We start from the raw sequence: 25519 nt of genomic DNA, 5'->3' as shown, positions 1-25519 counted from the left end.
AAAACCATTTAAAAATATATATTGCCAAGGATTTATATCTCCCAAACATCTCAGCTCTGTTTATATAAATAACAAAATGTTTACTTATTCTTTGCTCTCAATTAATAAACCAAATCAGCTGTTCACAGGAATAGAGCTAATTCCTAACTTTAGAAAGAAAAGTTGTGCTCCAAAAGTTTATATCTAAGACAACCATTTGAGAAGAGAAACACTTGCTCTGCTATGCAGGGTGGAGACTTTTCTAGGCTGGTTTCTGTAGCCCCTATAAAATCCTTCTAAGACAGAATCATCATACTATCATCTCTCTCTCTCTCATTCATTCATTCATTCATTCATTCATTCAAACATCAGATGAATGCCTACCACCAACCAGTTCTTTGCTCTCCTAAGAGAGGATTGACAGTTGTGAGCAAAGAGACACAATGTCTCTACTCTCAGGAGGCTTATATTCTGTGTGGGGAAAGGGAGTAATGAGGAACACAGAACAGAAAATAAGCACACAGATGAATGAGGTATTTAGACAGTAGAATGCGCTATGAAGAAAGTAAAAGTGAGTGCCATCACGTGGTAGAAGGCCACTCTGAGGAAGTGACATCTGGATGATATCTGAATGATGATACAGAAGAGAAATGACAAGAAGTTCCCAGCAGAGAGAAAGTGAGAGCAATGATGATGAGGCTGCGAAAGGCTGGTGTGTTCACAGAAGAGAAAAGGAGGCTGAGCAGAGTGAGAGAGAAAGAGCCAGAGGCAACACTTCCTAAGCAGAAAGTAATTTTGAACTCTAACTTTGGGTATCAAACACACACTTCCTCTCCCTTCTGCCAACTGCAGTTTTTGTTTAGGTTTAGGAGCTGCTCAGGCTGTTGACACAAAATGCATGAGGGTGAGGACATCAGAAGCTCAGGTGGCCTGGGGCTCTCACCCACGAATCCAGGATGGGGCCCTGGGATCCAAAGAGCCTGACAGGAGGAAAGTGAAAGGCTTGGCTGAGTGAGGGTAAGCAGGGCACTGCAGCTCCGGACCCACAGAGACACAATCTAGGGAGTGAGGGTGGGAGATTTTAATCCATCCTCAGCAGAATTTTAGTATAACTTGCTTAGTTAAGGAAAAGATTCCTGCCTTTTGTTTCCTTATTTTGTCTGAACTTCCAAATTAGCACTTTGAACAAAATCAACTGGGAATAGCAGAACATTCAAGAGTGAGCTATGTGTAAACCAAGACCAGGGAGTGAAGACAATTATGGGTGTATCACTAACCTTTTAAGATTTATATAAAAATGAGCAACCACCAAACATGCCACCCTAATAAATGTCCCTTAGGATCACTCTGAAAAGCAAAACAAAACCATTGATGAATGGAAAATAAATATCAGCTACTACCACAATTTTTTAAAAGATTTTTCTATTTCATTTTTGGATCATTTTAAATGTTTAATCTTTATAATCACCATGAATATTACAGTATCAAAATAACTTGCAACTGGTGGTAAGTAAGAATAGGAAATTTAAGAAATGACTATTTTTATAAGCCAAGTTTCAATAAAATGTTCTCCTACTAAAATTTTGCTTTTTTATACAGATATAATTTGTTCTGGAAATAGTGAAGTTTACATTTTTCCCATTTGTTATTTATTAGCATGAACCATTATGTCTATTTATATTTGACATTAGATTTCTTTAATTCTTAAAACAGTAAGAGCAAATTTCTCTATGATGTCATACTACTTTCTTCAAAATGGATGATATTCCACAGTAATAATAATAATGGGTAAACTCAATGAACTTGGCCACAAATTTAAGCTATTTTGAATATTCCAAGTATAGTCATTTTAGGGCAAACCATCAATGCATAGGTCAAATAATTTTACACTTATTATGTCACATAAATTCTATTCTACTAGTACTTCCAAGGAAGATGAATACTCAGGATAAATAAATACATTTTATGGCAACAGATATCTATCTTCTGATAGAATGTGATTTTTTTTTCATTAAAGTCCTTTTATCTGCAACAATACAGAAGAAACAATGGTTATTTGAGGAATAAAGTATTATTTCTGAAAGACAAAGAGCTAAGCCTAGAAGCTAAGAACTCTAAGAAGTTAGTATTATTTGGACTGGTATCATTTGAGAGGAGAATAATCATAAGACATTGTTTCCACTATCAGAGAAGAAGGTATAGACAGATCTTTGAAAAGTTTAATAACTTACTGAACTATCTTTATATTTTAAATAAAATAACTTTAAATGTTCCTGTGTGTGAAAATGCTTTGCAAAGTACAAAGTACTATAAAATTTAAGGGCATGACATTATTAATATTGGAATTATCTATTATGCCAATTATTATGACTAAAATCCTATCTATTAGTATTTCAGTGACCAGACCCAGACCATCTAAAGTGGGAATAAATGGGACAATCTTTCCTCTTAGAATCAGAGACAGCCAATGGAAAACATTATTTCATTCAAGAAATCAACTTGTTTATTCATAATATCAACAAAATACCTTTATGTCAATTCCTGATTAGTCTTTCCAAGAACTTTCTTAAAATCACTAGGACAGATAGAGAAAAAATATATACAACTAAAACCTGACAGAGTAATTAGTGGTTTTGAAGTTTGAAGGGAAAACCATGTAACAACCAAATCCTTAACAGGAAGGTCAATATCAGGGCATTTCCTTACACTTCACTTTGAAGTGTTAAAAAAGTAACATATTTTAATACAATATTAGCATCAAGTGCTTTTTCTCCACCTATGCATTCATCTGTGATCTTTTAACCTCTTATTGTTTTAAAAACCATGTGCTCTTTAATCTACTGAGTTCTATCACTTTTATCTAACCTTTCTCTAATAGTTTTTTTTTAAATATTTACATTTTTTTAAGTGGACAAAATTATATCCAAAAACCAAACTGCTTACTAAGAGACACTTTGTTTTGTTTCTTTAAAAAGATTATAATTGCCTGAGATGATAAACATAATACCCAAAGTTAATTTTACATTAGATGTAGTCCAATAAATAATTAACCTTCACATGTTTATGGAAAGTAGGAAAATGAGAATGATAAATGTCCCCAATTTAGACGAGGGAAACAGAGGAATGGAGATGAGTACTTCGCAGAGGAGGAGTCACTGTGTCATCTACACATCCGCTCTGCACTGCTCCCTCCCTGAGTCAGAGCTGCTGAAAGAGAAACAGAATTTATAAGGTAGATTTGTAAATCAGAACATGCATCAGGGTATGATTATGTAACCTCCAACCTCTTTGAGTTCAACAAGCAAAAAAATGCAGAGCTTGATATTATTGAATTGCATTCATGCCTTTTCCTGGTTTCTTCTTTACAATAGTTTTGTGGCAGGATATCTCAATTTGTGAGTTCTAGGCATTCTGCTCTCTAAAGAGACTCCAGCCTGTTTAAAGCTTTCTGACATTTAGAAATGTTACTTTGGTTCTCTAAAAATCACAGAAAATATTCCACTACTATAAAAACACTGATCTGTTGTCCTTTCAAAACATAATATAAAAACTCCCTAATTAATCAATATTTCCTCTGATAGAATACAGGAATACCTCATAGATATTGTGGGTTCAGTTCCAGACACCACAATAAACCCACTACCTCAATAAAGTAAGTCACATGAATGTTTTGGTTACCCAGTACATGTAAAAGTTGTGTTTACACTATACTGTAGTCTATTAAGTATGTGACAGCATGCTCTATAAATAAACAAGGGACATACCTTAACTGAAAATACTTTAGCTAAACCATGCTAACCATCACTGGATCCTCAGTAAGTCTTAATCTCTTTGCTTGTGGAGGGTCTTGCCTGGGTGTTGACGGCTGCTCCTGATCAGGGAGTGGTTCCTGAAGGTTGAGGTGGCTGTGGCAACATCTTAAAATAAGACAAAGAAGTCTGCCACATCAATTGACTCTTCCTTTCACAAATCGTTTCTCAAAGGTCACTGATCACAGATCATCATAACCAATGCAATAATAATGAAGCTGGAATAATGTGGGAATCACCAGAATGTGACACAGGGACACAATGTGAGTGAACACCGCTGGAAAGAATGCTGCTGTCAGGCTTGCTTAATGCAGGACTGCCACAAACCTTCCATTTGTAAAAAAAATAAAAATAAAATCTGCAAAGCACAATAAAGTCAAGTGAAATGAGAAGAGATATGCTTGTATCATTCTTTTTTAAATTCTTTGAGAACCAGCACTATTGTTTATAAACTTGATTTAAAGCAGATACTATATAACCACAACCACAGTATTTTGATTAAAGGTGTCACATAAACGCTTTGCATCAAAATACTAGCCCAGAAATTATTTTCCCCTTCCCTGACATGCATAAAACCTTCTAGAACGGCTGGCACATAGTGCACCGTCCATACAGAATGACTTACATTAAGAACACCCAATATCGGACTTAAAATTCCAGCTTTTGCCAATGAATGAAGAGTTGTCCTAAGCAAACACATCAGGGTACCTTTGGAAGAAAGTGAGAGACCCCTCTGGCCATTTCTGTCACTAAGAAGGAGGAAAATCATACTTTAACCAAATCAATGTCAGTATGATAACCTCCTCCCAGAAACATTTTAATAGATCTGCCCCAGCCCACCCGAGGCTCTAAGGGAGAAGTCAGATCATAAGACGGGAGGAGAGCAGCACAAGTAAGGAAAAAGTGAGCTCCTGAAGGGCTGCACCCCGACAGGGTCAGCAGCTCTGGCTGTAGTCACCTATCACTGAGGACAGACCCTGAAGCTCCAGAGCTGCAGTGTTCTGAGTCTGCCAGAATTCAAGCTCTGCAATCATTTGTTGATCTAGATCCACTAGTATCCTTATATTTCCTTTCACTAAAATCATTGTTTTAAATAATCATTTTATTAATGAAACTATACAGAAAAAGGCAAATGGACCTCACTTCAAAAGCCAATTTTGACCCATTAGCAGTGGCTGCTAGGAGTCTGAGTTGAGAACTCTGAGGCTGGGTATGGCAGGAAAGTGCAACTTAGTGATTTCATGCTGTCTTTTATGAGCATAAGCTGACAGTACAGGTAGGTTATCAATAAATATTTATTAAATCAATGATTTTATGCAATGTGTCTGAGATCTCTTTATAAGAAAAGCTTTAAAAAGTAGGTAACAAATAGTATATAGCTGTACATCTTTAGATATAAATGTATTACTTTATTTATTCATCTACTCACTTAACCTTTTATCTGGAATACCTCAATATTTCCTTAAGGTGTCTTCCTGCCTACATCCTCACCCTTTTCCAAACCACATAGCTCTTAAAATAACCTTTTCCTTAATAGTGTTGAGTCATGTTTGCCCATCTCATCCCTCATTCTTTATTCTCACTGGGCTCTCTTATAAAGCATGCCACATAAGCATAAAATAATCAGCAATGGCAGACAGACAGATTGGATGAATGGATGGATGGATGGACGGATGGTTGGATGGATGGATGAATGGGCAGATGGACAGTAGATAGACAGGGAGATAGGCTGACAGGTAGATAAGTATGTATATAGATAGAAGAATCTCAGATAATTCATCCAGGATTTTTGTTAATCAATTTACCAGTTATTCTGTTTTCTGTTCCCCTGTTTCCTTTGTTTTGGCTCATGGACCTTCAAGAAAGCTTTACTCTCATTGTCACCCATAGGCTTGGGTAAAAGACATTCCCAAGGAGACTTTCAGCAAAGTATATCCTGGCATTAGTGCATGGAGAGTCATTTTGGGACAATGCCTCTTCCTTTATTAAAATCTTTTACTTGGAGTATAAAAAATCAAGTTCCTTAGCAAGGCATAAATTTTCTTTCTCCATCTGGCCCCTGCTGCTCTCATTTAGCCTCATCTACCACCAATACTCACTTCCCAAGAGTGAGCCCCTTACAGCCTCCTGACCATATTATGCTGTTTCCAGATCCATGTCTTTTCACATGGTATTTTTCCTTTTTTGTCTGCTTGACAAACTCCAACTTTGTTTTGAGAACCCAGTTCATAACCTATACCACACCCCGGTAAAAGCTAGTCATTCCCTTCTTTGTGTCATCTCTGTACCACTCCCATAAATATTTCTATAGTTGTAGCAATCACATGCTTTGTTAATTAATTTAAATTAATATCTGAACACTGGTTGAAAGCAGGAACTCTGTCTTAATTTGTCTCTGTTTTCTTAGCACCAAGCACAGTTTAGGACACATTGAATATTACTGAAGATACATTCAAGATTTTCATTTTAGGAGGCAAAAGGAACAGCGATAACATTAACCAAGAGAGTGAATTAAAAATTAGAAGCAGATTTTTTGTAAGATGTAATTTGTTTCATTTGGAGATGTTCAAATTTCAAAGTCCCAGTAAGATGTGTGCCAGAAGAAACCAGAAAGTTGGAAAATCTGGGCCTAGAGCTGGATAAAGTGGTTGGAGTGAAGGTAGTCTTTGGGATGCATTAGCATGGAAATAGTAATGAAGCTATGGATGGATAAAGAGGATCTAATAAAAGACAAGACAAGGGGTTAAGAAAAGAACCATGTAGAAAGGTTGTGGGAAAGAACAAGATATCAAAGAACTAGAGGACTTCAGAGGCCAAAGGCATTGAAAATTGAAAATAAAAAGGAGTATCAATCATATTAGTGTCTCATACTAGTCAAGTGGTATAAAAACTAAACAGATATAAGTGTTACAACCTTGGGGGACAGGGTGCAGTAAAAATTAAGACATCACTGAGAGCAATTTTAGTGGAAGGACCAGAAAAGAAAAACAACAACAACAAAACAGACTGCAGTTGGTTAGATTGAATGAGTTACAGACTCTGAGTCTGGATGAAAGATGGCTCGATTATAAAGCCTGACGTGGCCAAACTGCAGTGGAGCAAAGGGAAATAAGGATGAAGAGATTGTTGAAAAGAACTTAGCAAATGAGAAAAGCAGGAAGGATTCTATTCTTCCCACTGAAACACTTCCATATTGATATTTGGGACAAGATGTCATTAATAAAATGGTCCCACAATTCCTATTGTCTCGAGACCCTCAAAGTCATTCATGAGGGTTAAAATTAACTTCTTCAAAACTCCTGTTAATGTCAATATTTTGACCTCTTCCCATGAATTACAAACATTCCTAATAGCATCTAGAATGGTAAATACTTTCCAGAAGGCTGTCAATCTTTGCCAAGATCCATTGGAGGATCACTATCTATGGCAGCTATAGCCTTACATAATGTATTTCTTAAATAAGACTTGAAAGTCAAAATGTTTCCATGGAGGGAGGGAACACCGACTTTATAAGATGATACAGTCTCTGCCTTCCTTCCCATTCACTTCTCCTAGGGAAGAAGTAATTTATCTGACTTTTGTGTTTGGGAAGAAGAATTGAACTTGTCCAGCTCATCACCTTCCTCCCTTAAATTCATAGGAGTTGTGGGACCTCCTAATCCGTTATGCTTTCAACAGCCTGCCACAGCTAGGGAGAACTAGGGCTGTCTAGCTTTGCCTGTGACTGAGGGGTCAGTTTATATCAATGGGGCTGTATTAAGAAGCCCATGTGTCACAGATATAAGCCATATTCTCCAATACAGCCACATTGATAATAAAGCTTCCAGTGCATGCTCCATTTGTCTGACTCCTGTGTTTGCTTCTCAACTAGATTTGAACTCCAGGAAAGAATCTGTGCTTAAGATTAACAGCCTTAAGACTACCTTTCAAAGAAACTGTTTAAAAAGAGATAGAAAAATATAAGGCTTGCAATCCCTCATTTGAGATGTGAAGTGGTGGAAGCAGATAATCTGTAAAATCCCTTTCATCAGTCTTCAAACATTTGTTTGTTATTGTGTACCAGCATACCTCAGAGGTACTGTGGGTTCAGCTCCAGAGCAGTATTTAAAGAAAATATTGCAATAAAGTGATTCACAGAAGCTTTTGGTTGCCTAGTGCATGTAAAAGTTATACTATAACTTACTTACAAGTTACAGTATAGTCCACTAAGTTATACTATACTATACTAAAAGTTATACTAAAAGTAATATAATAGTCCACTAAGTGTTCAATGGCACTATGTCTAAAACACAATGTACATACCTTAATTAAAATCCTTCATTGCTAAAAAGTGCTAACCATCATCTGAGCCTTCAGCAGGTCATAATATATTTGCTGATGAAGGGACCTGTCTTGACGTTAATGGCCACTGACTGATGAGGGTGGTGGTTGCTGAAAGCTGGGATGGCTGTGGCAATTTCTTAAAATAAGACAACAATAAAGTTTGCCACATTGATTGAACTTTCCTTTCATGAACAATTTCTCTGTAGCATGAGGTACGATTTGATAGTATGTTACCACAAAATAATTTCTTTTTAAACTGGAATTCAATTCTTTCAAATATTGCTGCTGCTTCATCAACTACATTTAGGTAATATTATAAATACCTCATTGTCATTTCAACAATCACCATAGCATCTTCACCAGGAGTAGATTCCATTTCAAGAAACCACTCTCATTGCTCGTCCACAAGAAGCAATTCCTCATGTGTTCAAGTTTTATCATGAGATTGTAGCAATTCGATCACATCTTCAGGCTCCACTTCTAATTCTAATTCTCTTGCTATTTCCACCACATCTGCAGTTACTTCCTCCACTGAAGTCTTGAGCCCCTCAAAGTCATCCATGAGGGTTGGCATCAACTTCCAAACTCCTGTTAATGTTAACATTTTTACCACTTCCCATGAATCACAAATACTTCTAATGGCATTTAGAAGAGTGAATCCTTTCCAGAAGTCTGTCAATCTTTGCCAAGATACATCAGAGGAATCACTAGCTATGGTGGCTATAGCCTTACAAAATTATTTCTTAAATAATAAGACTTGAAAGTCAAAATTAGTCCTTTACTCATGGGCTACAGAATGAATGTTGTATGAACAGGGATAAAAACAACATTAATCTCATTGCACACCTCCACCAGAGCATTTGGGTGACAGGTGCATTGCCAATGAGCAATAATATTTTGGAAGGAATTGTTTTTTCTAAACAAGGTCTCAACAGTGGGCTTAAAATATTCAGAAAACCACATTGTAGCAGATGTGCTGTCACCAGGCTTTGTTTTTCCATTTATAGAGCACAGGCAGAGTAGATTTAGCATAATTTTTGGAATAGCAAATAAGCACTGGCTTCAACTTAAAGTAAACAGCTGCATTAGCCCCTAACATAAGAGTCAGCCTATCCTTTAAGCTTTGAAGCCAGGCATTAACTTCTCCTTCCTAGCTATGAAAGTCCTAGATGGCATCTCTTCCAATACAAGGCCATTTCACCCGCAATGAAAATCTGTTGTTTAGTTTAGTTACCTTCATTAATTATTTTAGCCAGATCTTCTGGATAACTGGCTACAGCTTCTATTATCAGCTCTGCTACTGTCTTCTTTCCTTGAACTTCATGAACCAACCTCTGCTAGATTCAAACTTTTACTTCAGTTTTCTTACCTCTCTCAGCCTCCACAGGACTAGAGTTAGTGCCTTGCTCTGGATTAGGCATGGGCTTAAGGAAATGTTGTAGCTAGTATGATCTTCTATCCAGACCACTAAAACTTCTCTCCATATCAGCAATAAGGCTGTTTCACTTTCTTATCATTCACGTTTTTACCAGAGTAGCAGTTTTAATTTCATTTAAGAACTTTGCCTGTGCATTCACGACCTGGGCTACCTCAACTTTTGATATGCCTTCCTCACTAAGTTTAATCATTTCTAGCTGTTGACTTAAAGTGAAAGATGTGTGACTCTTCCTTTTACATGAACACTTAGAGGTCATTGTAGGGTGATTAATGGGCCTAATTTCAATATCGTTATGTCTCAGAAAATAGGGAGCTGAAGGAGGGGAAGAAAGACAGGGAAATGGCACTCAAAACACATACGATATTTATCAATTAAGTTTGCTATCTTATACGGGTGAGTTTTGCAGAGCCCAAAAACAATTACAATGGTAACAGGAACTGGAGAGTATTATGCTAAGTGAAATAAGCCAGGCAGTAAAAGACAAATACCATATAATCTCACCTATAAGTGGAACCTAATCAACAAAACAAACAAATGAGCAAAATAGAACCAGAGACTTGGAAATAAACAACAAATGGATAGTGACCAGAGGGGAGAGAGGAGGAGGCTAATGGGGGAAAGATGGGGAGGGGGCAAGCAGAGGAGCATGAATAGAGGACTCATGGACAGGGACAACGAGGTGGGGATTGACTGTGGGAGTGGGGGAGGGTGGGACTGTGAGTTAGTAATGGGGGGAAAATTATAATACAATACAAAAATACAAAAATAAAATAAAAAAGATTACTGATCACAGATCACCATAACAAATATGCTAATAATGAAAAAGTCTGAAATATTGTGAGAATTACAAAACTGTGATCCAGACATACAAAGTGAGTAAACATTGAAAAATGGTGCCAACAGGCTTGTTCAGTGAAGAGTTACCATAAACCTTCAATTTGTAAAAAGCACAATATCTGCAAAGCACCACAAAGTAAAGTGAAGTGAAATGAGATATGCCTGTACATGTGCATATCAGACAAGTAGGAGGAACCAGGAGTTAGAGACATCTCAGAAGGAAAAGGAAGTGAGAATTTCAAGTAGACGCAGGTGGTCAACAGTGTAATACAGTAGAAAAGGTTGTTTTAGGATGAATACAAATTAAGGGATAATAGGGTACCATTTTAAGGGCACTCACTGAAAGAGGATGGGGTTAATAAAATGAAGATTGCTACATACAAACAAAAATGTATATATACACCTGTAGATAGATTTATAGGCAAACACATAAACCAAGAAAAACAAAATAGAGAATCAACTTGGAAAAATTCCTCCCAATTCCATCAGCTGGAATTCTAGGTTTACATAAGCCTCTTACCCCACTAGATTGTAAGACTTTGTACCGTTGTATTTAAATTTTCCCCAGAGAAAAAACAAGTAGCCACAAAATGCTTAAAAGCAAATGCTAAGAACAAAAGAACAAAAAAGAGAGATAATTAACCAAGCTGAAGATAGTAGTGTATTACTTTGTTCTCTTGTCCCTTGGAAACTCTGAGATCTTTCTACTTCCAACAATCCATATACCAGGGGCTTGGATGAGGAAGGTTTCCAGGCTCTGAGATCAATGAAAACAAGGATGATCCATGGGGGTCATTGCATTTGTGGCTTAAGGACTAATGGATTTCATCTCCAGGACCAGAGTGGAGAAAGCAATTTTTTGCTGCTGCTGTAAACAGAAATCTCATTCTGCCTTGTCCTGAATTCTTGCACAGAAAATCTCTGCTCACCTGCCTTTTGAGACACAGGTCTCCAGCAGCCACTCTCCAGAGGCAGAGAAAGTAAGATGTGTTCTGTGCAGTGAAATCAGTTGCTAGGTGTTCCATTGTGGTAAACATGACTCACAAGGGCAAAGCTGATCCACCACAGCTTTCCCCTGCGATCCCCCTGGAATCTAGTCTGCTGTTAGAGAGATCATATCTGGTTATCCCCGAGGCCAGTTCTACAGTTTTCACATAGAAATAACCTTTCGCATAAGACATGAAATTTAAATTCATCCCTTCAGTGATATCACTGAGTCACTCCATTACCTATGGGACAGATATAAATTAAGCATTCTTTGATTCTCTTTAAAATTTTACAGGCACATGGAAACAGAGAAGGATCTCATTGGTACAAAATATAAGGCATTCCAGCAAGAAAGAGAAACTTGTGTGACATTACTAGCTACAAGCTCCAACTTTTTGGTCAAGGATTGTATAAAGCACGAAAAACTAACAAGCTTGAACACTAATGACAGCTGGTGACATGGATGCCTTGCATGTTACTGCTTCACGTCCTCATGCTGCCCACTTTTCTCATCTCAGTGACCTTTTCTTTCATAGGACTAATGTACCCCTGTGAATTAGCATCCTTCTGGGTGTCTGCAAGCAAGAAAGCACCCAGAAATGTCAATATGCACTCTTACACACCCTTCTCCCAGTTCCACTTGATAATAGTGAGTTATTTGTTGCGCCACAGAAATGGTGTAGTATGTATGAATCCTCTGTAGCTAGTTTGACTTTTACCTCTAGAAACTGCCACCTCTTGCTATCATGTGATAGCAATATATTGGTATCTCATGTGTATTGTTATTTCAGAGAGGGCATGATATTTTCTTTAACTTTATTTTTATTGACGACACTATTAAAAATGTCTCCATTTTCCCCTCCTTTGCCCATCTCCACCGAGCCATGTCCCCTGGCCATCACCACACTGTTGTCTTGAGTCTATGTGTTGTGCATATATGCTCTTTGGCTAATCCCTTCACCTTCTTTCATCCAGTCCTGCCTCACACCTCCCCTCTGACAGCTGTCAGTACGTTCCATGTATCCACAGATGGCATGACATATTCATAATTAGCATGAACAAAAGGCAATGGCTGTCACTGCAAGAATACAGATATTTGTGTGTTCTCATGCTCTGCTGCGACAATGGCCTATTTCACACCAGCATCTGTTCAGCACTGACAAACTATTCCAGATGTAAGCTGACAACACGCCACTGCAAGCATGTCACCCAGACATCCACAGACAGCTACAGATGTTTCATTCCATAGTCCACTTCAATATGAACCTAGTTTTTTCCAATACAAGAACATTCCTTAAAGATTCAAACCCAAAATATATTGTTTTCCTCAGGTGCCTGATAACTTTAGGACAAATAAAATAACAATCTCCAAAAAAAAAATCAGTTTTGCCACAGAAGTTAATTCAATTGCTTGGTCTTTACAGCTGCTGGCAAGAGTTTGAGGAGTTCTCTGACTTATGGGAAAAGTGAGACAAACTTCAGTATCCTGCCTTAAAGGCCTTCCCGAGGCAAATTGTACTCTGCAATATTAATTCTTCAAGTTAAAAATAAGAGATATTTGAAACCTATTGCTCCCTCTAAACAGAAAAGAAAATCACCATTCTGATGCTAAAACATGTACCACTGCCACCAAAACATATGCCAATTTCATACAAAATGCCTCTAAGCCCTTGACCTAATGGGGTTAGTGACAGGGATATGAATGACTAGCACAGAAAAACAAAACTCAGAAAGAATTGTGTTCACGAACTGACATATTTCTCCTGTCATTTAACCAATTTCTCCCCACAAAATGACAACATTGGCCACAAATCTCCAAGGCTAATGCTGCCCATGACAGACTAAATGCTTTTTAAAATGTAATATTATATGTGTCAACCTGATAGGAAAGAACAAGAGCCCATATGAAGGACTTTTCAGATAGGTAGGGGTCTTAAAAGGTTACAAAGATGCCAATCAAGAAATAAAACCACAAAAGAGCTTTTCCCTTCCAATTAGAAAAAGTGCGATATTGTCACCAGGTTCCACAGATGTAAGAACCCTTTCAGCCTGAGCAATACCCATGACATTAGCTTGACCTCTAATGTACAATACAGCAACTTAAGTTAATGTTTTCGGTTAAAATCAGTGCTTAGAAGACATTAATGGAAACAATTTAATGTGTACAGCAGGCATACTGTTTTCAAAGTTTTTAATTTTTGTAATTCACTATAAGCCAAAATCATGAGAGGTGGAAGAACACTAAGAATTTTACAACTTCTAAAACTTCTGACTAAAACATACACTTTTATTTTCAATTTTCATCCCAGTTAGGACATATGAGTTATTTAAACACCTGCCATGGTTGAATTCTCAGTAAAGACAAACCACTGCTTCTCTACAAACACAATTCGTCATAATAGGGAACTTTCTCTTTCAAGAATCACTGTGTGGATATGGATAGGGGTTCACTGCAGACACAGGGTGTGGAAAATCCAGGTTATTCAAGATTCTTCCACAATGACTGTCATCCATATTGACAGACACCAAGTTGCATTGTGCCTGTACTTCCTTAATGCTCTAGGAACTATATGTCATATTGAAATGTGATGGAAAGGGAAATGGACTAGTTAAAGATGTATGGTCTCTTCCCTTGTAGAAGTTTCTGCACAATGGGGCCTGAAAACAAAGACAAAGAGGATTAAGAATACTCAGGAGAAGCCTCTTTAACAGCTGAGAAGCAGGGAGAAGGAAGGGGCAGCAGCTACAGGAAACAGAATTCCTGGAGAGGGGGCAGGAAACATGAACATGTTCCATGGGAGTTTATTGCTTTAAAAGGCCTGGGCTAAAGTTCACCTAAAACTGAAGCTAAAATTTGTTTTAAGCACCTATAATTTAAAAAAATAGATTAAATAAAGTGCAAGAGTCAGGTATGGGGTGAATCACCTGGCCTTTTAATAATTTACTTTACTTAAAATAAATCACCATAAGGACCTCCTGAAAGGAGGCAGAGGCTTGCATAGGCTTTATCTATTGACAGTTTAAGGAGAACTAACAGGAAGTTTAACTCCATTTGATGCCTAAGATCTGAGTTCTCTTTGGGAAAAGAGACAAGCAGTACCTGCTTACCAGGTGAGAGCTGAGAGGAAAGTTTGCCAAACTTAAGACTGTTCTCATAACACAAGCCAAGTCTCAGGAAACTACACTGCGGCTGATTTCATTACTGTCCATGTCCTGCCGCTGACAAATGGAAAACACATCAGCTGCTCCGACAAAGGCAAGAACACAGAAGATTTCAGTAACAATATTCAGTCTCTATCTTCCAACCATCAAAATTCATTATTAAACTGTTCCTAAGAAGCACCTCTGCTTTCCTGCTGACCCTTGAATCCTTAAACTCTTCTTGAGGGGCTCATGTTACAGTATGCTTTTATACCTTGGTTAGTAACAAGTTACCATTTTCCCCCAAGGCTCGAAACTAGGATTGTCACCAGAAGGATAAGTTACAGATTTCTCAGTAATTTAGCAAAGTGCCAGTTATGTATGGTTCTCTTCACCCAATAAAATGCGTCTAGCCATTTGGAATTTTATGCCAGGTTCCACTTCTGTAAAATCAATCAAAACAGGTGGCGTGACAGTCTAGGTAGTTTAGAGAGACAAGAATGTATACCTTGATTTTACCTAGGGGCTAACTACCTGGGTAGGGGAGAATTTAAGAAATCACATCCTAGAAATATATTGTAATGCATAGTTCCTAAAGACAAAAAACAAAGTCATAATTTCTATTCCGTTCAAATGTATTGACCTTGTGGTCTAATGAGAAACTTGTGAGAAAAGATAATGGAACAAAAATTACTTTTTTCAATTAAAAAGACCACTCAGGAAGAAGTGATAAAAATGAAGAAAATGGGATCTTAAAAGCAATCAGGGTAATTGTATAAGACATGTATATCTAATCTCATAATTTCTTTACATAGATTGGCCCAAAATCCTTAATGTGAACTTTTGCCATAGGACAACAGAAGCTATTCAAGGATTTTAAATTGGGAGGTGGGTACCACACAACCTCTCCTTCTGCTCTTAGGACCCAGTCCCTTTGTCATTCAGAGTTTTGCTTTCTCCATAAGGCTAGGACCCCAGACTTTTTCTTGATAAATATCACTCACATTTGTAATTATTTTTCAGTGTGTCTTTATCCCCCTAGATCTGTGCTGCTTTATATGGTAGGTACTAGCTGAGAACTTGAAATATGGCTAATTCAGCCTGAGATGTGCTTTTCTGTGAAACACAGACTGGGTTTGAATGGCAATGTGGATTCTTCCCGAAGGAATGTAGCCCTGCTGATTCCTTGATTTTAGCCTGGCCAGAGCTACGCTCACCTCCTGACCTTCAATACTATAAGAACACATTCAGGTTTTTTTTAAGCCACTGAGTCTATGTTAATTGTTACAGCAGTAATAGAAAACATGAGGCTACTGGAACGTTTACTTGCATGGAACACGTTTCTGTTGGAAAGCTTCGGGTTTGATTTTAAACTCCATGAGGACAGGGACACACCTGTTTTATTCCTGCTCCATGCCCTTCTCTCGGCACACTGCCTGGCTCACACTGGCCAGCCCCAAATAGTGGGAATTAATGAAGCAATTTAAATAAAGACGGTTTCTCTCCTTTCAGAAATCTGTAATCCATTCATTATTCTAATGAACATTTATTAAACACTTATTCTGAGCCAGGTACTGTGCAAGGCCCTGAGGATACAAAAACAAAAAGTGGTTGCCCATGTCTGGGGGAGGAAGGGATAGGGAGGAACTGCTTGGTGGATATAGGGTTTCCTTTTGGGATGATGAAATGTTTGGGAACTAGACAGCACTGGTGGTTGCACAACATTTGAATGTATCAACTGTCGTTGAATTGTTCACTTTAAAATGGTTAATTTTTGCTATGTAAATTTCACCTAAAAGTAATCATAAAACAAACAAGAAAAACGGTACGATTCCTCATCCCTAACCTCAAGGATCTCAGTGTAGCCCAGAGCTGTATGCACTTAAGTACGTGCATATCATAAAGCTCTAGAGGCCGTTTGCAAGCTCACTGTATCCAGGGCATAGCTCCTTAGGAGGCAGGCCAAGGGCAAGGTGGAAGATGTGCATAGATTAAAAAAAAATGGGCTTCAGGAAAAGCTTCAGAGAAAACGGTAGCTGTTTTAGCTAAATCTTCAAAGATAACTAGGATTTTTAAAAACCATACAAACTATATAAAGAGGAGTTTTCCAGACAAAAAAACTCAAATGTTTATAGCATCCCTAGATGACTTTTCAAATGCTTGGCATTCTCTATCGATTGACAACTCAGTTTCCATGTCCCTATCCTAATTAATAGTCCTTATAGAGTAAAATCTTAATCCTTAAAGTCACAGGTACTGCGATCACCAAAGCAAAGAGCTATTTAAAATGGGAAATGATAGAGAAAGAAAGGTGGGAGCAAGACACATGATTGATTCTATGAGCAATCCAATCAAATGTGCATGTAATGTGTAACTAGAGAGAGGGAAGAGGAAAAAAAACACAACAAAACCAGTTTTGCTTAGAATTTATCTGACTAGACATGACAACCATTTGAAACCACCTGGCTTCTGATACAAGCAAGATGCACAGACCCATAACTTGGGGTGAACTCTAAGGGGTCATCAAAATTGCAGGATAGGCATCAAGGCAGATATGACCATTAGGCTTTTCTTTTGGTTGGGAAAGTTTTAAGTGCAATTTGCAAATATCAATTAAATTATTTCAACTAAGACCTTACTCAAATTCAACTGTATTCTTGATAAGGGAAAAGTGGTAAATTAGGAAAAATGTAGTATATTTATGCTCTAGAGGGCTTTTATTCTGTTTCCATACTTTTTGACATATTTGAAAACTTTTTTTCTAATGCTTAATAATAATTTGTTCTTAGTTCAAATGTTACCTCCTTAAAATGTCTTCCTGTCAAAGTAGAATCACTCAGCAGTTATAATCAAATCACCCTGCTTTATTTCCTTCTGCTCATTATCTGATACTTTCCTGCTCACTATCTGTTTACATATGCTTCCCTGCTCTAGAATGTAAGTTCCATTAGAGCATGTCTTGTTCACTGCTTTATCTGCAGCATCTATAAGACTGATATAGTACATACCTTCCTTGAATGAATGAAGAAATCCAAATGTAGTCAATCACATGACTTAATTCCACATCCCATCTCCTCCCTGCAATGATTAATAAAACTTTATAACTGGAACATTTATTAATTTTATAACTACTGTAGAAGTCATACTAGATTTATTGAGCATTGCAGAGTTAATTAAGAGCATGGGACCATCGAAATCAATCCATAGATTCAACACAATTCCTGTTAAAATAACCATGGCATATTTCCTAGATCTAAAACAAATATTTCAAAAATTTACATGAAACCAAAAAGACCCTGAATAGCCTCAGCAATCTTGAGAAAGAAGAACAAAGCTGGACAGATCACAATACTGGCTATCAAACTTACTACAAAGTCGTTATTATCAAAACAGACTAGTACTGGCACAAGAACAGGCACAGATCAATAGAAGAACACAGAGAACCCAGAAATCAATCCACACCTTTATGGTCAGTTAATATTTGACAAAGGAGGCAAGAGCATATAATGGAGTAAAAACAGTCTCTTCAATAAATGATGTTGGGAAAACTGGACAGGTGCATGCAAAAAATGCAAATAGATCACCAACTTACATCATACACAAGAATTAACTTGAAGTGAATAAAAGATTTAAAAGTAAGTCACAAAACACTAAAAATCCCAGAAGAAAACATAGGCAATAAAATCTCAGATAACTCTCAGAGCAATATTTTCACTGATATGTCTCCTAGGGGAAAAGGAAACAGAAAAAGAAAAAAAGAAAGAAGTGGGACTACATCAAAATAAAAAGCTCCTGCACAACAAAAAAAACCACCGACAAAATGAAAAGGGAACATACCATGTGGGAGAACATATTCACCAATGATGCATCTGATACAGAGTTAATTTCCAAAACATATAATGAACTTACACAACTCAACACCAGGAAGACAAACAATCCAATTAAAAAATGGGCAAAGGACCTGAATAAGCAGCTCTCCAACGAGGTCATACAGATGGTCAATAGACATATGAAAAGTTGCTTAACATACTAATCATCAGACAGATGGAAATTAAAATTACAACGAGGTGTCACCCTATACTTGACATAAGGAGTACTATCAATAAATCAGCAAACAACAGGTGCTAACAAGAATGTGGAGAAAAGGGAACTCTCGTGCACTGTTGTTGGATATGCAGACTGGTGCATCCACTATGGCAACAGTATGCAGATACCTCAAAAACTAAAAATGGAACCACTACTTAACACAGCAGTCTCCTACTACTGGGTATATATGTTCATAGCAGTGGTATTTACAATAGCCAAAATTTGAAAGCAGCCTACAACCTCATCAGTAGATGAGTGGATAAAAAAACTGTGGTACATTTACACAACAGACTACGACACAGGGGTAAAAAAGAAAGAACTCTTATCTTTTTGGATAGCATGGTTAAACCTGGAGATTATTACGCTAAGCAAAATAAGCCAGTCAGAGAAAGACAAATACCATATGAACTCACTAATATGTGGAATCTAAAGAACAAAATAAACAAACAAAATAGAACCAGAGGCATGGATTAATGGAACAGACTAATAAATGTTAGAGGGGAGCTTATAGGGGCACTGGATAAAAAAGGGTGAAGGGATTAGCTAAAGAACATATATGCATGGCCCATGGATGCAGACATTAGTATGGTGGAGGTCAGGAGAAGGTGGTACAAGTTAGGGGAGGTAGGAAAATGAGGAGAAATGGGGGACATCTGTAATAATGTCAAAAATAAAAATAAATAAAAATAAAAATACTACTTAATGGGGAGGGGAGAGTAGGACCAAAACTCCTATGGTCTTGATAAAAATTCTAGTTCCTTCATTTTTTTCCTTCTAGTTTTTCAGCCTTAGATAAGCTACTTAACCTTTCCATGACTTGGTTTCCTCATCCATAAAATCAAATTATTAATATTAGCTATGTCATAGACTTCTTTGAAGACTAAAAGTATATACAATAGTGTCTGGGACCTATTAAACACTCACTAAATATAAACCCTATAATGGGTACAAGTCACAGATAAAAGAATGGTGGCTTAATAAAATGTAGGACTTTCTGGACCTGGCTGGTGTAGCTCACTGGACTGAGCGTGGGCTGCAAAGCAAAGGGTTGCTGGTTTGATTCCCAGTCAGAGCACATGCCTGGGTTGCAGGCCAGGTCCCCAGTGCGGGGCATGCAAGAGGCAACCACATACTGATATTTCTCTCCCTCTCTTTCTCCTTCCCTTCCCCTCTGTCTAAAATTAAATAAATAAAATCTTTAAATAAATAAATGAATAAATAAAATGTAGGATTTTCTATCCTCAGATGGTATTAGAGTGAGTTGTCCATACCTAGGAGATGTTCAAACAGAACTTAATTATCAATTTGACAGAGACATTGAAGAAAGATTCATGAATCACAAAGCCATTATATTAGATAACTTTTAATACCCCCCTTACTATTTTTTCCAACCCTAAAATCCTATGGAGATGACCAACACTGGAAACTGAAGCTAAGAAGTAAATAGCACAATTCCCAAATGCAAGAACAAAAAACAATTAAGTCTCCGGTATCCATCAGATGCATTTGGACAATTTTCACAAGAAATTTGATTTTTTTTTTTTTGCATGGGGAACTTCCTGCTGGCCTCTGACCAGTGGTGTGTATGTTCCTGATCTCCTCATGACACTACAGGAAATTAGGAGTGAATAAACATGAGAACTTGAGCCCAAGTGTTCTTGGAGACACAAAGAGTTAGGCTTGCTTAAAAGATACATGATAAAGAAAACTAAGAGTAAGCCTAAGGGGGAGAAGTTGCAAAGACTTTGAGACCTGCAAATGAGCCAAAACAAAAACAAAAACAACCAAAAACATTACAGTTCTTAATGGGAAAAGAAAAATGTAAATGTATTCAAATTCAAAGAAGCCCATATCTTACTGATGATAGAGGCATAAGAAGCTGGGCATATGCCAGCCTCTCCCAAAGAGGCCCTCAAGTATGGATAAGTAGCTTCAGGGGTTCTTTCAGATGGCTATTAATTCAACTAGCACAGAGCAGGGGTGGGCAGTGAGGGCTATGTGTGTAGAGGGCAATACTCAGACACAAGTAGCTGGTAATTGGGTCTTTTAAAGGAAAGGAGACCTGAAAAATCTAAATCTGAGATTCAAAAACCTAAATCACTGCACTACTTCTAAATCTGTGGCATCAGGACATAAACTGAGATAGACATTCCTTGACATACACAAAATTCTAAATCCCCTCCTACACCAGAAAAGACCAATTAAATAGCATTCTGCATCAATTTTTATATTAAGTGAATTCTTATCGTATTCTAATTGTCTACAAATTAGCAATCTGTGGGTATTTGGTTAGTAGACCTTCAGCTTTTTTGTTTTTGTGAACAATAATGAACATTTTTAGCTCCAACAAGTAATGTTATAAGCATTTGAAGACATGGTATAACTCAATTCTCACCAGTGGTAGATTTGAAGAAACTTCTCTGTGAGGTATTTTCAAGAGCTGACCAGAATAGCAGCTGCACCAAGAACAGTTCCTGTATGCTCAGGTGAATACCTAAAAATACACACTTATTCTCCTTTTTGTTGCTGTGAAAATCATTTTCAACAATCCTACAAAAGACTTTGATGTCAGTGCGTGTTAGCCTCAGTTAAGCTGTTTCAAATCTTATACACATATTTGGGGGGATTCTTTCAAATTCTGATGAGCTGGCCAAAAGTTGCTTTGATATTGTTACATTCCTTCCATCCACACTCTTTGCACACAATTTTTAGTAAGCTCATCTTGAGTTCAAAGACCTTCATAATTTATTTTTATAGGTAAGTTTCCACTGTCTCTCAATGGAACTCTGATTTTTTTTTACACTATATGGACACAAATTTGCTGGAGCCCTTAGGAATTTATTTTAGAATCTTGAGAAGTTTTAAATTTTATGAGTATATGTCACTTAGTATGCAATGTTTACATTCAAGAACTTGTTAGTTTAATATAGCTTGCCCTTTAGGAGATTAATTGCAGCAGATGGTAATAAAAGTTAGGACTCTGTTGAAATATGATATATAGATTTATTTTAAGTCTATTGGAAGAGTTAGTTTACATGGTAGACCTTGCAGACTCTTCCTTGCACACAAACACAGAGCAAAATATTGGAAAAGGGTGGGTCTGAGCCAAGCAATTTTAGTAATCTCTGGTTCCTAATGGCTCCTTCTGGCATTACTATTTCAATGCTTTCATCCAATGCTCATAGAGGATAAAAACTATTTTGTTCATACACAATTAAAAACAATTTTTTAAAAAATCTTAAATTTTACCATAAGACATATAGAACTGTCATATTTAAGACAAGGTCCCAAAATGGCTGCAGAGCAGGTGGAAGCTACACTCACCTTGTCCCAGCACCAAACCAGATTTACAACTACATTGTAGATCAATCAACCTAAATAACTAACTGATGGCTCTCTGAACAGAAATATTATAATGAAGTATCTACAGAAGAAGCCACATTGAGACTGGTAGGAAGGGCAGAGATGTGAAAAGGGATGGCCCCACACCCATGTGCAGCAGTTGAGAATCTAGAGAAATATCTTGGCTGCAAAAGTCCCCAGGAGCCCTGACTGGTGTGGCTCAGTTGGTTGGGTGTCATCCTGCAAAGCAAAAGATCACTGGTTTGATTCCCCACCAGGGCACATGCCTGAGTTGAGTGTTCAGTCCCTGGTTGGGGTGTGTATGGAAGAGAACCAATCAATGTTTCTCTCTCACATTGATACTTCTCTTTCTCTCTCCCTACCCCTTCTCTAAAATAAAGAAATAAAATCTTAAAAAAAAGAAGTCCCCCCTGAAAAGTGAGGGGTCTCAACCCCACTTTTCCAACTCAAAGAACCAGAGCCAGAAAGAAGAGCCCACACAGCATCTGGCAGTGAAAATCAGCAGGGATTATCTGCCTGGGAGACATGGGAAGCTGTCTAGAAACCCAGGTGCTCTCTTAAAAGGGATATCACACAGGATCTTGTTCTTGTACACTCACCTGGCAGAAGGAAGGCAAGTCAGGGCATACTGGAGTAATGCAGAGAAGGTCTGGATGCCATAGCCCCAAAGAGACCCAGAGGGTCAGCCACTGAGGTCCCTATGCTGAGTCTCTAACCCATAGCACCCACAAACACCATCTCCCAGGGTTAAGCATGCCTATTCTTACAGCATGAGTCTGGGGAATGCACTAGCCCTGTCTTCCAACTACTGGCAGCACACACTTGAGTCCTGTAGAAAGATTTCCTGGCTGCACACATCCAGGAACTACGGTGTACTTGTTTTCTTCAGAAGCTCCTGGTGGAGAGTCAGACCACACTGAGCTGGTGGCACTGGAGCAGGGGCCATTCTCCCCACCAAGTGTGCTGCCAGTGCCCCTCCTCCAATTGGAGACACACTTGTCCTGTCCTTCTGATTCCTGGTGGCCCAGCTCTGCTGAGCTTGAGTCCCATGTTAGAAACTCCCCTTTATGGTCATCATCTTGGCTCCTACTGCAAATGCCTCAAAGTCGAAGCAATTCCCCCTGTACCCTCTTGGTTTCTAATGGGCATGCACCCAGCAGAGCAATTTCCTTTGCTGTTTTTATTCCTTCCATGGTAATCCAACTAATGATTGGTAACAATCCTTCCTGCCTGCTTTGGGGATTAGATTACAAGGGCAAAAAATGAAGTGGTCCCCTGAGGAGCCTGTTAATTCCTCAGCTTCCTAGTGAAGCAGGCTTATAGTCCAATTTAGCTCCCTAGTATATTAGGCTTAATGTTTTATTCCATTTTCTCCCTTCCTTTATTGACACTAACTAGCTACCTATGCTAACAGTATGGCTCTGGAATAGGTACCACTTTCCCACCACTCAGTGTTTGACTGTGCTGCCCCCAAGCAGGAGATCCATTAGTCCTATCTTCCTGACCCTAATTGTCCCATCCTATCAAGCCTGTGCCTTGTGAAAGAGACTGTGGGTTGCCACTGGCCTTGGCTCATGCTACAGACTTTTTTTTAGAAGGCTCTTGAGAAAGACCAGGATAAATCAGGGCTTGGCAGAGCAGCCAACAAATAGAGGCAGATCTCAGGGTGTCTTGGACCTTTTGCTATCTGCACCTGGGTTTAGAGCTGGAAGAAGCTGGCTTTTGTACACAGCTTGGCCCTTCCCATGCACACCCAAGCCCAGTAGAGGCAGCCACAAACACCAGATCACTCAGTAGCTCCAGACAGGTAGCTCAAGGCTAATTACAGGCAGTGTCTCACATCAACCTGCACCCAAATACCTTCCAAGTAGACCCAGAATCAACACAACCAGTAGTGGGCTTCAGACCACACCAGAGCACAACCCAACTAGCCACACAAGCAGCACACCCAAAGGGAGCTCACAGCAGGCACCAGATCCTGGTAGGAGCAACTCTGCTTCAGGGGGCAGCTCCTGTACAGTGGCTCATACAATGTGCTCAGGGTGGATTCATAGTCAGGCAGCCTAAGAATGAACTGCACTCACAAATAGGCCAACAGTGTTCAAGATTCAGCTAAACTAGAAGTGCTCACATAACCCTCAGAAGAAAAACTCCTGGAGCATCTAGTTCATGTGATCTGGAAGATTGTGCCAATGAGCCCCCCAAAACCTAAAATATAAAACAATCATAAGTTTGAAAATCAAAGCAGATCTACCTAACATACAGATATAAACATAAAAAGACAGACAACATGGGGATACACAGAAACAGGTCTCAAATAAAAGAATAAGAGAAATTCCCAGAGAAAGAATTAATTGAAATGGAAGCAACCAAGTTATCAGAGGCAGAATTAAAAACAATAATAATAAGGATGCTTAAGGAACTTAGGGGAAAAATGGATGATCTCAATGAGAACTTAAAGAAATAGTACATATTAAAAAGGATATAGGAATCATAAAAAAGAACCAGTCAGAAATGAAGAATATAACATGTGAAATGAAGAATACACTAGAAGGAATCAATAAGAGGTTTAATGAAGGAGGGGCAGAATCAGCAATTTAGAGGACAAGATAACAAAAAATACCCAAGCAGAGCAACAAATAGAAAAAAGTAATTTTAAAAGCTGAAGAAAGTCTAAGGGACCTCTGCGACAACATCAAGTGCAACAATCTACCATATTATAGGAGTACCAGAAAATGAAGAAGAGAGCAAGGGATCAAGAACCTAGTTGAAGAAATAACGGCTGAAAATTTCACTAACATGGTAAAAGAAAAAGACATGTCTGTCCAGGAAGCGCAAGAGTCCCAAACAACATAACCCCCAAAAGTTCCACACCAAGAAACACCATAGTGAAAACAGCAAAGTTTAAAGACAAAGAGAAAATCTTCAGAACACCTAGAGAAAGATAATTAGTTACCTACAAGAGAGCTCCTATAAGGCTATGAGTTGATTTCTAAACAGAAGCACTTTGGGCCAGAAGGAACTGGCATGAAATATTTGAAATGATGAAAAGTAGGGGCCAACAATGAAGACTACTCTACCCAGAAAGGCTATCATTTAAAATCAAAGAGAAATAGGACTTCTGGCCGAGATGGAGGCGTAGGGGGACACACTGTGCCTCCTCGCACAACCAAAAGAAGGACAACAACAAATTTAAAAACAAAAAAGAACTGACAGAAAATAGAACTGTATGAAGTCTGACAATGAAGGAGTTAAAGAAGAGGCATTCATCCAGACAGGTAGGACGGGGGAGATAGGCAGCCAGAGTGGAGAGGACCCAAATGCGGGCCAGGCGGGCCTACATTTGTGTGTGGATAAACCAAGAAAAATAACTGGGGAGCGGGACAGACGGCACAACCCAAGGTTCCAGTGTGGGAAATAAAGCCTCAAAATCTCTGACTGAAAAAACCTATGAGGGTTGAGGTGGCAGGAGAAACTCCCAGCCTCACAGGAAAATTCGCTGAAGAGACCCACAGGGTCCTAGAATGTATACAAAATCTCCCACCCAGGAATCAGC

At 38.3% G+C, this 25519-nt stretch overlaps 1 protein-coding gene across 19 annotated transcripts in view; it reads right to left on the bottom strand.

Annotated features, from left to right (window-relative positions):
* The window catches only part of ENOX1 (ecto-NOX disulfide-thiol exchanger 1), a 609204-nt gene that overhangs the window by 384075 nt on the left and 199610 nt on the right, over positions 1-25519 (bottom strand). Inside the window, exon 2 of one of the 19 annotated variants that reach the window (XM_053916758.1) lies at positions 17523-17592. The exons of 17 other annotated variants lie outside the window; for them this stretch is intronic. The gene's annotated coding sequence lies outside the window, so the exon portion shown is untranslated. Of the gene's footprint in view, positions 1-1256; positions 1298-17522; positions 17593-25519 lie in introns of those variants that run through there. One more of the 19 variants, XM_045202208.3, reaches the window with a different exon arrangement.

The sequence above is a fragment of the Desmodus rotundus genome, chromosome 13 (assembly GCF_022682495.2).
Source record: "Desmodus rotundus isolate HL8 chromosome 13, HLdesRot8A.1, whole genome shotgun sequence".
Taxonomy (NCBI): Eukaryota; Metazoa; Chordata; class Mammalia; order Chiroptera; family Phyllostomidae; genus Desmodus; species Desmodus rotundus.
Note: the sequence above shows the minus strand (reverse complement) of the source record. Positions and strands in the feature narration are given on the sequence as shown.